A 15,372-nucleotide genomic window follows, 5' to 3' on the forward strand; every position below is an offset into this window, starting at 1 on the left:
TTTGCTCTCTCTCTCCCCCTTTCTTTTGCTCTCTCTCCCCATCTTATTTTCTCTCTCCATCCCTCTCTTTTGCTCTCTCTCTTTCACCCTCTTATTTTCTCTCTCCCCCTCTCTTTTTCTCTCTCTTCCCTCTATTTTGCTCTTTCCCCTCTATTTTGCTCTCTCTCCCTTCTCTTCTGCACTTTCCCCTCTCTTCTGCACCCCCCCTCTTTAGCTCTTTCCTATCTCTTTTTGTCTCTCCCCTCTCTTTCTATTTCTCTCCCCTTGTGCCGACCACGCCCGGTCACGCCCCGGCCACGCCCACGCTCCCGCCTGTGTGTGTTTGTCCTCATGCTGTCTCGACTGCGCATGACAGCTTCAGACAAACACACTTGGCCTTTTATATTATAGGATGACTATTGCATAAATATGATGTAAGTATACATATGTATTTATGTGTTTATATGTGTATATATGTCTGTTAATACATATTTAGATATGTGTAGGTAAGTATCTCTATTTCTACAGATCTTTGCATGCCTTTATTTTTCTAACACCTGAGACCTCATATCTGTCAACTCTCAAAACTTTTTTTATGCAATATTTATTTTCAATATTTTTTTATTAGACAGTGTTATCATAAGTGTAACTGTACTTTTAAATGTAACAATGTACGTTCAAATCAATTGCATTCAAGTGAACACATGTACTTTCCCCCTGTAATATGCACGCTACTTCAGACATGTGCAAAGACCAATTAAAGATAGTCACTCTTCCTATTTTTTAAATACAAATCCATAGTATTTGAGGTAAATCATCAGCAATAATCTGGTAGTGAAGTCCAGAGGCCAGTCCAAAAAGCTACTCAGATTCAGCAAAAAGAGTCAGCAATGAGCAATCCAAAAGGGGTAATCAAGTTCAGGCAAAGAAGGTCAGTAACAGAACTTGCAAGTAGAAAATGTATTATATACAATTGTGAACAGGGCGGGCTCCAGACGGGTGTTAGAGGTGCAATGCACCTGGCCTCACAATTTGGCTGGCCTTTCTCTGGAAAATACAATATACCTTAAAGGGACAGTCAACACCAGAATTATTGTTGTTTAAAAAGATAGATAATCCCTTAATTACCTATTCCCCAGTTTTGCATAACCAACACAGTTATAATTATACACGTTTTACCTCTGTAATTATCTTGTATCTAAGCCTCAGTAGACTGCCCCCTTATTTCAGTTCTTTTGACATACTTGCATTTTAGCCAATCAGAGCTGTCTCCATGGTAAATTCACGTGCATGAGCTCAATGTTATCTATATGAAACATGTGAACTAATGCCCTCTAGTAGTGAAAAACTATCAAAATGCATTTAGATTAGAGGCGGCCTTCAAGGTCTAAGAAATTAGGATATGAACCTCCTAGGTTTAGCTTTCAACTAAGAATACCAAGAGAACAAAGCAAAATTGGTGATAAAAGTAAACTGTAAAGTTGTTTAAAATTACATGCCCTATTTGAAACATGAACGTTTTTTTTTTTGGACTTGACTGTCCCTTTAATTTTTTTTTCTTTTTTAATTTTCAAGCCCAATTCCCACACATGTTGTAGCATTGTACTGTGAGCAGGCCTTTTTGACCCCCCATACACACATTAGATTTTGAACAGAGTGCAGCTCGGTGCTGGAACCTCTATGCTGCACCCACGTTCCCAGTTGACCATATAAGGACTGGTGCAGAGCATACCAAACAGTTTTATTTTTTTCAACATTATTGAAGCAGTGCACATTATAATAATGTTACTGGCACAGGCACAGCTGCATTATCACCTAGTTTTCCTCCATCTCGCTGTACATTATTTTCAAGAGCGGGTGCTGTCAATCAATCAAAGGCAGTGTGCTGAGTTGGGAAAACAGATCAGCAGTTAGTGGAAGGCACTGCCTCACAGGAAAACGTGGCAAGGTGGAGTTTTATGAAGGGATGCTTCTGGATGTGTGGCTCTAGCTTATTGTCCTTATATTATTATTATTATTATCGGTTATTTGTAGAGCGCCAACAGATTCTGCAGCGCTATAAACAAAGGGGGAGTACAACAAAACAATTATAGGGTAGAGGGCCCTGCCAAGAGTTGCACTGTTGTAGTCAGCTCTTAAGAAGGTGATCTACAAACAGCTGGACTTTTAGGCTTACATGCTAAGGGGGTTCAGGGGATTGCAGTGGAGGAGAGGAACTGGTATTAGGAAAGGTTAGCGAAGGTTGTATGCTTCCCTGAACAGTAGAGTCTTTAGGGAGCACTTGAAGCTTTTAAAGCTAGAAGAGAGTCTTGTGGAGCGAGGCAGAGAGTTCCACAAGATGGGAGCCAGTCTGGAGAAGTCCTGTAAACGGGAGTGTAATGAGGTGACAAGAGAGGAGGAGAGTAGGAGATCATGAGTAGAGCGAAGGGGACGGGAGGGAGAGTATCTGGAGACAAGGTCTGAGATGTAGGGGGGAGCAGTGCAGTTGAGGGCTTTGTATGTAAGAGTGAGAGTTTTGTGTTTGATCTTAGAGCCAAGAGAAAGCCAGTGAAGGGATTGGCAGAGAGGCGCAGCAGATGAAGAGCGACGTGTAAGGAAGATGAGTCTGGCAGAGGCATTCATTATGGATTGTAAAGGAGCTAGGCAGCAGGTGGGGAGACCATAGAGGACAGAGTTGCAATAATCGAGGCGGGAAAGAATGAGAGAGTGGATTAAAATATTAGTTGTGTCTTGTGTAAGGAAGTGTCTAATTTTAGAGATGTTTTTAAGGTGGAAGTGGCAGGCTGTAGCCAAGGACTGAATGTGAGGAGTGAAGGAAAGATCTGAGTCAAATGTGACCCCGAGACATCGGGCATGCGGGGTAGGGGTAATGATGGAGTTGTCGACAGTTATAGAGATATTGGGGGTGGAGATTTTGGAAGAAGGTGGGAAAATGAGGAGCTCAGTTTTGGAGAGATTTAGCTTGAGGTAGTGAGAGGACATCCAGGAAGAGATGTGAGAAAGACAGTTAGTGACACGGGTTAGCAAGGAAGGAGATAGGTCTGGTGCAGAGAAGTAGATTTGGGTGTCAAAGGCATACAAATGATATTGGAAACCGTGGGACTTAATTAGGGAACCTAGTGATGACGTATAGATTTAGAAGAGAAGGGGACCGAGGACAGAGCCTTGCGGTACTCCGACAGAAAGTGGTGACGGGCAGAGGAGGCCCCAGAGAAGACTACACAGAAGGTACGGTTTGATAGGTAGGAAGAGAGCCATGAAAGGGCTGTGTCACAGATGCCGAAGGATTGGAGGGTTTGGAGCAAAAGAGGGTGGTCGACAGTGTCAAAGGCTGTGGACGGATCAAGGAGGATAAGCAGAGAGAATTGGCCTTTTGATTTAGCTGTAAGTAGGTCGTTGGTGACCTTAACAATAGCTGTCACTGTGGAGTGATAGGGACGGAATCCAGATTGCAGCGGGTCAAGAAGGGAGTTTAACGTAAGGAAATGGGATAGGCGTGCATATACTAGTTTTTCGAGAAGCTTTGAAGCAAGAGGGAGGAGGGAAATATGGCGGTAGTTGGATGGGGAAGTAGGATCAAGGGAAGGTTTTTTGAGGATAGGTGTGACCAGTGCATGTTTCATCGATGAGGGAAATGTACCAGTGCTGAGGGAGAGGTTGAAAATGTGTGTTAGTATAGGGGTAAGGGTAGCAGAGAGAGAGGGGAGCAGCTGTGAGGGGATAGGGTCAAGGGGACAGGTAGTGAGGTGAGAGCGCAGTATAAGTGCCGAAACTTCTTCCTGAGTAACAGGGGAGAATGAACTAAGTTTCAGGTTATGAGGGTTGTGGTTGAGTGAGAGTATTTGAGGGGGGGAGAGAATGGAATTATGTTGAGATCTGATTTAATATCTGATGGAGTCAATTTTGTTAATGAAGTGACTGGCAAAGTCTTGAGCTGACAGAGAAGTTGTATTAGGAAGTGGGGGAGGGCGGAGGAGAGTATTGAAAGTGGAGAACAGACGTTTTGGGTTTGAAGAAAGATTAGAGATAAGAGTAGAGAAGTAGTGTTGCTTGTGGAGATTAAGGGCAGAGTAGTAGGAGTTCAAGATGAATTTGTAATGAAGAAAATCAGCTGTACTCCGTGATTTTCTCCAATGCCATTCAGCAGTACGGGAACATCTGCGTAGGTACCGTGTCAGAGGAGTATGCCAGGGCTGGGGATGAGTGTGTGATTTCCGAGCAGTAGTAAGAGGGGCAAGATTGTCAAAGACGGATATAAGGGTGGAATTATAGTGGCAGATAGATTGTTCAGGGCAGGAAAAGGAGGAGAAGGATGAGAGGAGCGGTTTAAGGGAATTAGCAAGTTGTTGCTGATCTAAAGACCTAATGCTTCTGTGAAGTTTGGTGTGAGGAGTAGAAGGTGGGAGAGTTGTAGGAAGGGATGATATGTTGCAGGTAAGGAGATGGTGGTCAGAAAGAGGAAAAAGGGGAGTTTGAGAAGTTTGAGAGAGTGCATCGATAGCTAAAGATCAGGTAAAGAGAGTGACCATCTTTGTGAGTGGGAGAATCAGTCCATTGTGACAGACCGAAAGAGGAAGTGAGTTGCAGAAGTTGTTTAGCAGGTGAGGCAGTGGGATTGTTAAGGGGGATGTTGAAGTCGCCAAGAATGAGGGTAGGGGTGTCTGAGGAAAGGAAATAGGGTAGCCAGACAGCCAAGTGATCTAGAAATTGAGTTGAGGAGCCAGGGGGTCGGTATATGACTGCAACACATACAGAGAGAGGGGAGAATAAGCAAATCATGTGGGTTTCGAATGAGGGAAAAGTGAGGGAAGAGATAGGATGTATTTGTTGAAAGGTGCAACAAGAGGAAAGTAAAATACCTACACCACCTCCTTGTCTATTATCAGACCTAGGAGTGTGGCTGAAGTGGAGACCCCCCATGTGACAGAGCAGCAGTGGATGCTGTGTCTAGTGGAGAGAGCCAGGTTTCTGTTAGGGCCAGAAGATTGAGGGAGCGGGAGATGAAGAGGTCATGTATAGAAGTGAGCTTGTTGCAAACAGAGCAAGAATTCCAGAGTGCACAAGTGAAAGGGGTAGTGGCTTTAGATGCAAGAGGAATGTGAGTAAGGTGTGCAGAGTTTTGTTTTCTGAGTCTATGGGATGGTACACAGGGATGTGCACGGTTTGTCAGTGGTTGGGGACCAGGATTAGGGGAGATGTCACCAGCAGTAAGTAGAAGCAAGAGGGAGAGTGACATGAGATGAGATACAGATTTGCAGCAGTGAGACTGCTTTTGAGATGAGTTGCAGGGGAGAGAGAGAGTGTTTAGGAATAGGTAAAATTCATGAGTACAAAAGTAAGGTGAGTTTAAGAGAGATGGGCTAATGAACAGTGCAGGTGGAGAGGGAGAAGGAGTAATTGAATAGTGTAGTTTGTTATAGAGACAAAGGGTAGCAAAAAGGAATATGAATATATTGAGCATTTTTACAGAATTGGGAACCAGTTAAAAACATAAGACACTGAATTACTGTAACAATTGCATAAGGGAACAAAAAAATATATAAAACATAATATTACAAAAGTACTGTGTATTCTATAGGGTTAAGGGAATGGAGGGTTTGCACTTGTCATTTCAGGAGAGTGAAAGTTGTGTGGGAGACTATCTATAAATGAGGAAATTAGCTTGGGGTGGGTGGGGTGAGGGGTAGGGTGGGAGGGAAGCTGTTTTCCAGAAGGCTACCTGTAGTAAGTTAGAGGGCAATTGAAGCAGTTGAGTGAAAAAGTTTGTGTTTTTTCTCTGTGTTCTGAGAGAGAATGTGTCTGAAATCAAGCTGAAGGAGAGAGATATATTGGATAATGATGGCCCAGTAAAAGTGTGTTAAAATGAGTGGGAGGGTACATTTATGGACATTTTAAGCTAAGGGTCAATCATGCAGAAACCAAAAAAAAAAAAAAACACATCAAAAAACTAAATATTACAGAGATAAGACAGACATACAAGGGGTGAAATAAAACCATTAAAACAAATAGACAGAAAAATGGACAAGAGCAGCTTAAACTATGCAAATTATGACTAGCACAGCCTGTAATATATACATTTAAAATAAAAACAAAACAAAAGGAATTATCACTAAATATACAAACACATACAATAAAACAACTTAGTAGGTAAAATATAATGAAGCTGTTTTCCAGAAGGCTACCTGTAGTAAGTTAGAGGGCAATTGAAGCAGTTGAGTGAAAAAGTCTGTGTTTTTCTCTGTGTTCTGAGAGAGAATGTGTCTGAAATCAAGCTGTAGTAAGTTAGAGGGCAATTGAAGCAGTTGAGTGAAAAAGTCTGTGTTTTTTATTTTTATTATTATTATTATTATACTTTATTTATGAAGCGCTATCATATTCCGCAGAGCTGTCCACGGATACAGTTCATTTAAATAAAACAATAATATAAAACTTCTAAGAGACAGGACAGAATTTACAAACACATACAGGAGGAATCGAGGGCCCTATTCCCGTGGGAACTTACAATCTACAAGTAAGTATCTGCAGTAAGGTAAGCATTAGAAACAAGAGTACCGTATACAATGTGCCGCAGCCCTGCACTGCTCAGGATGAAGCCGCTCCATGCCAGATGGATGAAGATAGAAGATGCCGTCTGGATGAAGACTTCTGCCCGGTTGGATGAAGACTTCGGCCCGCTTGGATGAAGACTTCTGCCGGCTTTGCTGAGGACTTCTGCCACTTGGATGAGGATGGATGTCTGGTCTTCGAAAACTGTAAGTGGATCTTCAGGGGTTAGTGTTAGGTTTTTTTAAGAGTTTATTGGGTAGGTTTTAATTTTAGGTTAGGGACTTTGGGCTGAAAAAGAGCTACATGCCCTTTTAAGGGCAATGCCCATCCAAATGCCCTTTTCAGGGCAATGGGGAGCTTAGGTTTTTTAGATTTTTATTTGTGGGGGTTTGGTTGTGTGGGTGGTGGGTTTTACTGTTGGGGGGGGTGTTTGTATTTTATTTTACAGGTAAAAGAGCTGATTTATTTGGGGCAATGCCCCACAAAAGGCCCTTTTAAGGGACATTGGGAGTTTATTGTAGGCTACGTTTTTTTTTATTTTGGTGGAGCTTTTTTATTTTGATAGGGCTAAAAGATTAGGTGTAATTAGTTTAAATATTTGATAATTTATTTTTTATTTTGTGTAACAGTGTTTTTTATTTTGTGTAACTTAGTTGTTATTTTTTTGTAACTTAGTAATTCTTTATTGTAGATTTAAATAATTTGAGTAGGGTTAGGTTTTTAAATATGTAATATAGTTAATTTAATTGTTAGTTTAATGTAATTTTAGTATAATAGTTAGGGTAGGTTAATTAATAGTTTAATATGGTTTAATGTAATTTTAGTATAATTGTTAGGGTAGGTTAAATAGTAGTTTAATATAGTTTATTTTAATTCTAAAGGTAAGTTTACATTTATTATAAGATAGGAATGAGTTAATATTTAATGTAAAGTTAGCGGGTTGTTAGGTTTAGGGGTTAATAGCTTTATTTAGTTTATGGCGGTGTGGGGGGGCTGGCAGTTTAGGGGTTAATAGGTTCAGTAAGCGGTAGTGATGTGGGAGGCCAGGGGTTTAGCAGTTAATACATTTATTTAGTTGCGGTGGGCTCCAGGAGCGGAGGGATAGGGGTTAATAACTGTATTAGAGTTGCAGTGGGCTCCGGGAGCAGCGGGATAGGGGTTAATAACTTTATTTAGTTGCAGCGGGGTCCAGGAGCGGTGGGATAGGGGTTAATAACTTTATTTAGTTGCAGCAGGGTCCGGGAGCGGCGGGATAGGAGTTAAACATTTTAGTATAGTGGCAGTGTTTAGTGACAGGATATAAATAAAGTTGGGAAAAAGTCGAATAGCAGCGAGATCGATGACTGCTAGTTAACAACAGTCCGCTGCTCATCGCCCCGTACTTGGTGCACAGCTTTTTGACAGCTTTTTTTATAAATAAGAAGAGCGTATTCAGGTCCGCGGCCGCGATGTTAGGCGATGTTAGGTGAGCGTATTGGTACCATCGAATGCAGCACAGTTGATGGCTTGATAATTCTGCCTCTATGTGGTTAAACGCTTGGTAGTTATTATATTGGGTTTGTCCCTGTGTACCAGATTTTTCATAATTCCCTTCTATGACTTATTTAAGTCACCTGTTTCTTTACAAAGCAGCAATGTTGCACATTTTTATTTCTTTGCAACTTTATTTTTCTTTTGAAGCAGAGATCAGCAGATATAATGTATGAGGCATGTGCTTTGCCTGGAGGCCTGCTTATGATATTTAAAAATATATGTACGTGTCATTGATCTATTTTAGAGCACAAGAATGATATTTCTATATCCCCACTATGCATTATATAAAGTTGTCTAATATTTAATAATAAAAAAATACCTCTATTAGTGTTTACTTTATATATTGGCCATCTTTACATCATTTTGGTGACATTTACATATAAATATTGGCTATTCTTGAAAAATATACTTTATAAAACCCTTGAACATTTATATTTGATAAAGTGTGCCTGTGTGTGTCGTTTTTTAAGTTAGAACAAATATATAATAGCTTTCCAGTTCTACAATTTACAATTTCAGATATATTGGGCCAGATTACGAGTGCAGCAATGTTGTGCACAAGCGATAAGTGGTTTATTGCGGGTGTTTGTGCTCATCCTTTGTACCGCTGATATTATGAGTTTAAAGTAAGCATGATTGCTTGAGCTCAGTGGCGATTTATGCTAGAATGATTACTGTGTCCTCAGAACTCTGATTACCTATTTTGCGAAACAAAAAAGTTGCACAAACCATATCAAAAATACAATACACTGTACACTTACACTCATAATATCACCACCTAATACAAATAATTTAAAAACTATTGCACATAAAAGTTTTATAAATGCTCAAAGATTTGAGGTCTCAGGTGTTAGAAAAAAAGAGGCAGGCAAAGGGCTTTAATATTGGGATACATACATATACATGTCTAAAGATATACAGTATATCTGTATGTAGCTATACTTGGATATAATTATGTATATATAGGTATAGATATATATTGTAACAAAAACATCAGTTATATGTAGAAATATTTATTTATGAATATATAGAACATATTTTTGTATGTGAAGAACATTGGAATGTGAAATATTCATATTTTCATGTCAGGTTAGCACACATGAGAATATGTGATCGAGTTTGTACGCGAGTAGGGTTTTAGTTTTTTTTGAAGTGACTGTTCTTATAGCAATGTCTCTGTGCTTTATGAGTCACTGCGTTGGTAGCAGTGTATGTGTGTGGATGTCAATGTGTGTGCCTTAGAGTTCCTGTGTGTTTGTATTTGTGGTATCCTTGTGTGTCTTCATGTGTTTTAAAGATTGGTGAATGTCTGGTTAAAAGCTGTAAAGTAAGGTTTGTGTGCTTGTAAGAGCCTGTTTTATTGTGCCTTTAAGTCCTTCGTAGCTTATGTGTTGGTGCTTGTGGATAGATATTTATGTGGAATAATTTATGTCTGAAACATTGCTGTTAGAAGTGCTTGTCTCTGCTTGCTAATATAGGTCTATTTGCATGTGTACATGCACATTTGCTTATGTATTTTATATCATGTTATTTGTATACCGTTGTCAGTGTGTGAGTGCTGTGGGTGCCTATATCTATGTGAGTTTTTGTGTGTATGTGGCCATTTGTGTGGCTTTTATTCTCTATTAGTGCATGAGTGATTATATGTATATTTATCTGGAAGTTTTTTGTGCATGTGGGTGTTTACCTTTGGCTTGTTTTGTGTTTGACATCTATGTATGGGCATGACTGTGTGTGTATGGGTAGTGGACATGTGAGTTTTATTTGTTGTTCTCATGCTCATTTTTGGTTTCATGTGTGTGAGCAGATATGTGGGTGTCAGTGTGCCTATGTTATTGTATCTGTTTCTGGAGGTATATGAGTGAATTTGGGTAAACTCATTAGTGCATTGGTTGTATATATGTGTAGTGATATGTTTATGAGTTTCTGCTTGAATATATGATTTATAATTCTGCTACCACATAAGATTTGTATGGGCTCTTACCATAAGTGGATGGATAATTTCAAGATGAAGTAAAAGCTAGTAGATTTCCTGCTTCTTATAAAGAATATATATTTTATAAAAAAAATAAAAGGTTTCTTTTGCCTATTTATCTACATAATAGAAGATGTTTGCTTTAATGAGTAAATGCATTGTTTCCTTAAAAAAAAAATGGCCTCATAAACCCTAGAGCTTACCCTGACTCTGAGTAAAGTCTCACAGTTTATCTCACCAAATTGAAGTTGAACAGTTGTCTTAAAATATGTAATGCACTTATTGCAATGATAAAAAAAGATATGCATGCATAACTAGAAGTAAATGCAAATTAAAGTAATTATATTTTCTTGAAAACAACATAATTTGATTTGCATTTACTGAAAAAAAAAATGTTATCAAGACTAAGTGCACCCTGACACATTTGCTCTACCTTAAATATTTTCCCTTTCTCTTTCTTGCAGAACCGAGTGAGGGCTGCCCATGTAACGTACATTTTAGAGAATCAGGCCCTTGAATAGAGGCTATAATGCATGTATATGTTACTAATTCATGGAAATGGTAACCAAGTCCTTTCTATAGCCTAAAGATGATGGACTAAAAAAAAAAAACACTTAAAGCCTGAGAAAAAATTGTCTTCACTACTGGAGAGAAAACACATGTAGAAAGCTTTTCTTCTAAGCATGGATCATGCATAGATACTCCCTGTGGGCCTGCTTTCAAACACTTTGTCTGCCCAGAGAACATGTATTTGGCTCAATTTATCAATCTGCAATTGCAACTTAAAAAGCATAACCCTTTAGACTGCGGCTTTTGACTCTTTGTCTATTTAAAGAACATGGATTAAGTTCCATTTATCGAACATGGAGTAGGTTCCATTTATCAAGCTGCTACCATAAGTTAAGAAGTAGCTTCCTTTAGACTGCTGATTTCTATCCCTGCACCTCTTCAAAGATGGCCAACTTAAAAGTCCTGCTTTTACACAATTGGTTGTGCAAGAGCAAGGCGGTGGGGCTAAAAAAGTAACGAGACCCATTGTCATGGTTTGCATTATTGCTGATGTATACAAGCAAGCACCAGCTCTCTGAACAGACATCATATTTGAATGACAGTGAACAGAGCATATATATGTATGCTCTGTGCACAGTAAAAACTATCACTGCTTTAGATAAAAATATTAGTGCAACTACATGTATATTGAAAAATATTGTCTATTTAAATTTCATGCACATTTCAATTTTGAGTTTTATACCCCTTTACATTTTTCATCATAAGGAAAATATAAATAATGCAAACATCATTCAAAACATATTTCCTGTATAAAAATTTGAAGATTTCTGCTTTAACTTCTTCATGTTAAATTTCCAAAGTAGTAAATTCTGGTTGATCTTCCATTAATAATGATCTAAGGTTCCCTAGTAGCTTGTCATAAGAATTTTAGTAATATATGGTAATAATTAATCATAGTCTTCCCACATCCATTAACATATTAACTTAAATTATTGCCCTCTCATAGTTCTAAAACATTTCCATCTTTGTATTTACCCCAATCAGTATTCACTTAAAGTGAAATATGCTTTTAAAATAGCAAATACTTTTTTTCTCTGTAGCTTTTTTCTACATCTATTTTTTCATGTTAGAAACCTGTCAACCTGTCCGAATAGGTTGTTAATAACTGACAGATTGAAAGAAATTGCATCTAATTAAGGATGTTAAACTATGACAAATACATTAAGTCTGTCAAGTAACAATCATTACTGCGTGCCAAGCAAACTAAAAGGCAAGAATCAGAAAAACAAAGAGGTTTTTTAAATAAGTGCACAATCATGCAGGGCTATTTCATATAAAGCAGTATATGCTAATATTTTTAATGAGCTCTTTTAACAGGTTAATGTTGTGTGATAAGATGTTTTCAAGTCATTGTCATCTCATTTCTTTAAAGGAAAAAAAAAATGTTTTTTAGTCAGTTGTTAATTACTTCGTACTATGTTAGCTCATCATATACTTAAAGTGTTGGTACATCCTAGCATTTTGAAATGCTAGGATTTACCAGTGTTAAAAATAAAGGGGACTTTCAATCAAACTTTATGCAGAAAGATCTTGTATTTGCCTCCAGCTTATGCCGCGCTGATCACCTTAGGTCGCTAGTATTTATGCACACACACACACAAATATATATATATTCCAATTCATATTAAATTCTGCATTCACTGGACTTCTTTATTCAAGTGACGTTTTGGAGCTAGCTAGTCCCTTCCTAAGAACAACCCTGGTCTGAGGAAGGAGCTAATGAGCTCCAAAACGTCACTTGAATAAAGAACTCTTTGTTTATAAGTCCAGTGAGTGTGGAATTAAATATAAATTCTAATTTATTATTGTTTATATATATATTGCCTAGATGTGCTAATTTTCTATGGAAAAATTTGTATTGATTAATGTTTGAGACATGGAGGATTTTAATCTCAGATTTTTATCTCCACCATAATTTTAATGAATATATATATATATATATATATATATATACATACATACATACATACATACACAAAACATGGAAGGGGACTGCATTGGGTACACTACACTTTATATGACCCTGCAATATGCACAGCTCTTGGTGATCAATAGCACTCTCAGGCAGCTGCACTGTCCCCAGGTAGTAAACCCCAGACAGGTTTGGGCGCAAGGCCCATAGGGAAAATTACAATACAAAAAAATACAGCATACAGAGGAAGTCCAGCACTCACTTGCAAGCTCTCAGCTAAGATTAAAAGCAAAACTGGAAGAGTATGTTACCGCATCTGGTCAAATGAGACAAGCCCAGGTGCCACATCAAGGTCTCTCCCAAAACTTGGGTCCCTAATACAGCCATACAAATGCAAGCTCTCAATCAAACAAACTGGGAACAAGTCAAGGGTGCACAGTCTTATGTAATCACCCTAGACATATACAAAACATGAAAGGGGAATGTACTCTCAGACTGGACTGTGTACTCCTCCTGTGTACTCCTCCTTGTGACAGACCCTTCTGTCAGGACTGAAGGAGTTAATTGTGTTTAGCTAAGAATCTAATTTCTAAAGACAGGTTTTCTGGCCTCAGCTATTGTGTGCTATAATTACATTTAAGTAATAAACAGGCCATTGTTTAATCACCCTCAGAGAGCAGACACTAGGTGATAAGACAAGCCAAATGTGTTTAATTTGTTATCTGCCTAAGTAAAGTATTTAAGTAATGCAATTCTACTGTTTCATAAAAGGGCGTCTTCCCCTTTTTATCTAATGTACAACATTCTTTCAACCCCCATCTGGGGGGGGGTCAAAAACCTGTATAAATCTGTGTGCTGCCTTCAAATAAAGTTGTCATTCTGTTTAAACCTGAAAACTGGCTGGTTTGTGAATTGCTGATTTCCTATGCAGGACGTTGTTCATCTGGGGTTAACCCTTGGTACACTGTTGGTACTATAACATTGGTGGCAAGCGACGGGATGAACCTTATCGCCCAGAAGAGCAACTACACAAGCCAGTAACCTCAGGAAGAGGGGGATTATTACAATACTGACTAAGATGGAAAGAGTACCAGGAACAGAAGGAACCAATGGGCCCAGCATAGCAGACAGAACCCCTGAAGAAGCAAGCTTTGATCGGGCGGTTAAAATAAGACTGGCATATTATGGCCCCAACCCATCTGCGGAAATTATCGACCGGGTCATAGCAGCTGTGGAGGCCAACCTACTTCGCCAAAGCGGCGCTGCAGCAAACCCAGTGGAAAAGAGAAAAGTAAATTTTGCAGCTTTTAAAAACTTCCTGGAAACAGAAGGAGAGATTGATGGGTACCTTGCGGATTTTGAGAGGCAATGTGCACTACACAAGGTACCCGCAGAGGACTGGGTCACGATATTATCCGGAAAATTATCCGGCCGGGCCAGTGAGGCTTTTCGGGCCATTCCAGATGAGGAAGTCGGGGATTATAATACTGTAAAAGAGGCTCTGCTCTCCAGGTATGCGGTTACACCGGAGGCATACCGGAGGCGGTTCAGAGACACTGTTAAATTAGCTGGAGATTCCTACCTTGAGTGGGCATGTAAGGTGCACCGCACAGCAGCTCACTGGATAGCGGGGTGCCAAGCCGTATCTGGGGAAGAGGTGCTGCAGCTATTCCTGTTGGAACATTGCTTCGACAAGTTACCCGCAGGAGTTCGAGAGTGGGTTCGGGACCGTAAACCCTTCACCCTGCATGAAGCGGCTCGCTTGGCAGATGAGTATACGGATGCCCTCAAACTGGACACTGCTACCACTAAGCCCCCTGCTAGAGTGGAGTACAGACCCCCAGTCACCCCAGCAGCTGCCAGTTACCAACCCCCGGCGCACCGCTATACCACACGGCATCTGGCCACGAACTACCCTCAGAGAGCCCGGTTCAATTCGCGGGGCTACTCACAACCGATTCGATGCTTTGGATGTAAGCAACTAGGGCACAAAAAACCAGAGTGCCCCCTAAATGCAGCGAACCAAGCACAGTCCTGGAGAAGACCTGCCGGCGGAATCACACGTAACCCTCAGCCTGCGGCCCGCTACGTAGAGGCGCAAGAATGCTGGAGCATCCTACATGAGGCAGACCTTGTGCAAGCTGCCCACCGGAATAACCGGCAACTTGTTAAAGTGAATGGGAAGAAGGTCAGTGGTCTACGGGATACTGGTGCTACCATGACCTTGCTTCAAAAGAACTTGGTGCCTGAGAAACAGTACACTGGAGACACTGTGGCTGTGAGGGTAGCAGGGGGCGATGTGTTCAGCCTACCTGTTGCCAGGGTACATTTGGATTGGGGAGTGGGCGCTAGACCTGTGAATGTGGGGGTCAAGAAGGACTTACCTGCTGATGTTCTTCTTGGAAATGACTTGGCTCCCCTTGTTTCTGCCTATGCTCCCATGGGTCCCGCTGATGTTAACCCTGTGACTACCCGTGCTCAGATCCGTGCAGCAGAGACTGACCCCCCTGCTGCTAAGCCCCAGGACGCTGAGCTCAGTAAATCTCTATCCGCTATTGATACGTGGAAGTCCCGTTACAATGCGCTGATGAAGGAGAAGAGGAGTGCAGAGGAAAAAGCACGTTTAGAACGTGAATCTCTGCTAGACAAGCTGCACCGACAGACTGCAGAAAACACCAGCTTGAGAGTGGAACATGAAACATTAAAGACAAACTTAGTGACACTGGAGGAGAAGCTGACGCTGGCTCATAGTGAGGTGCAGCAACTCAAGGGCACCCTATGTCAGTATGAAGGGATTGTGGATACCTATAAAGAGCAGGTACAGAAAACTCGTAAAGAAGCTGATGAGATTTTGAAG

The sequence above is a fragment of the Bombina bombina genome, chromosome 1, assembly GCF_027579735.1.
Source record: "Bombina bombina isolate aBomBom1 chromosome 1, aBomBom1.pri, whole genome shotgun sequence".
NCBI lineage: Eukaryota > Metazoa > Chordata > Amphibia > Anura > Bombinatoridae > Bombina > Bombina bombina.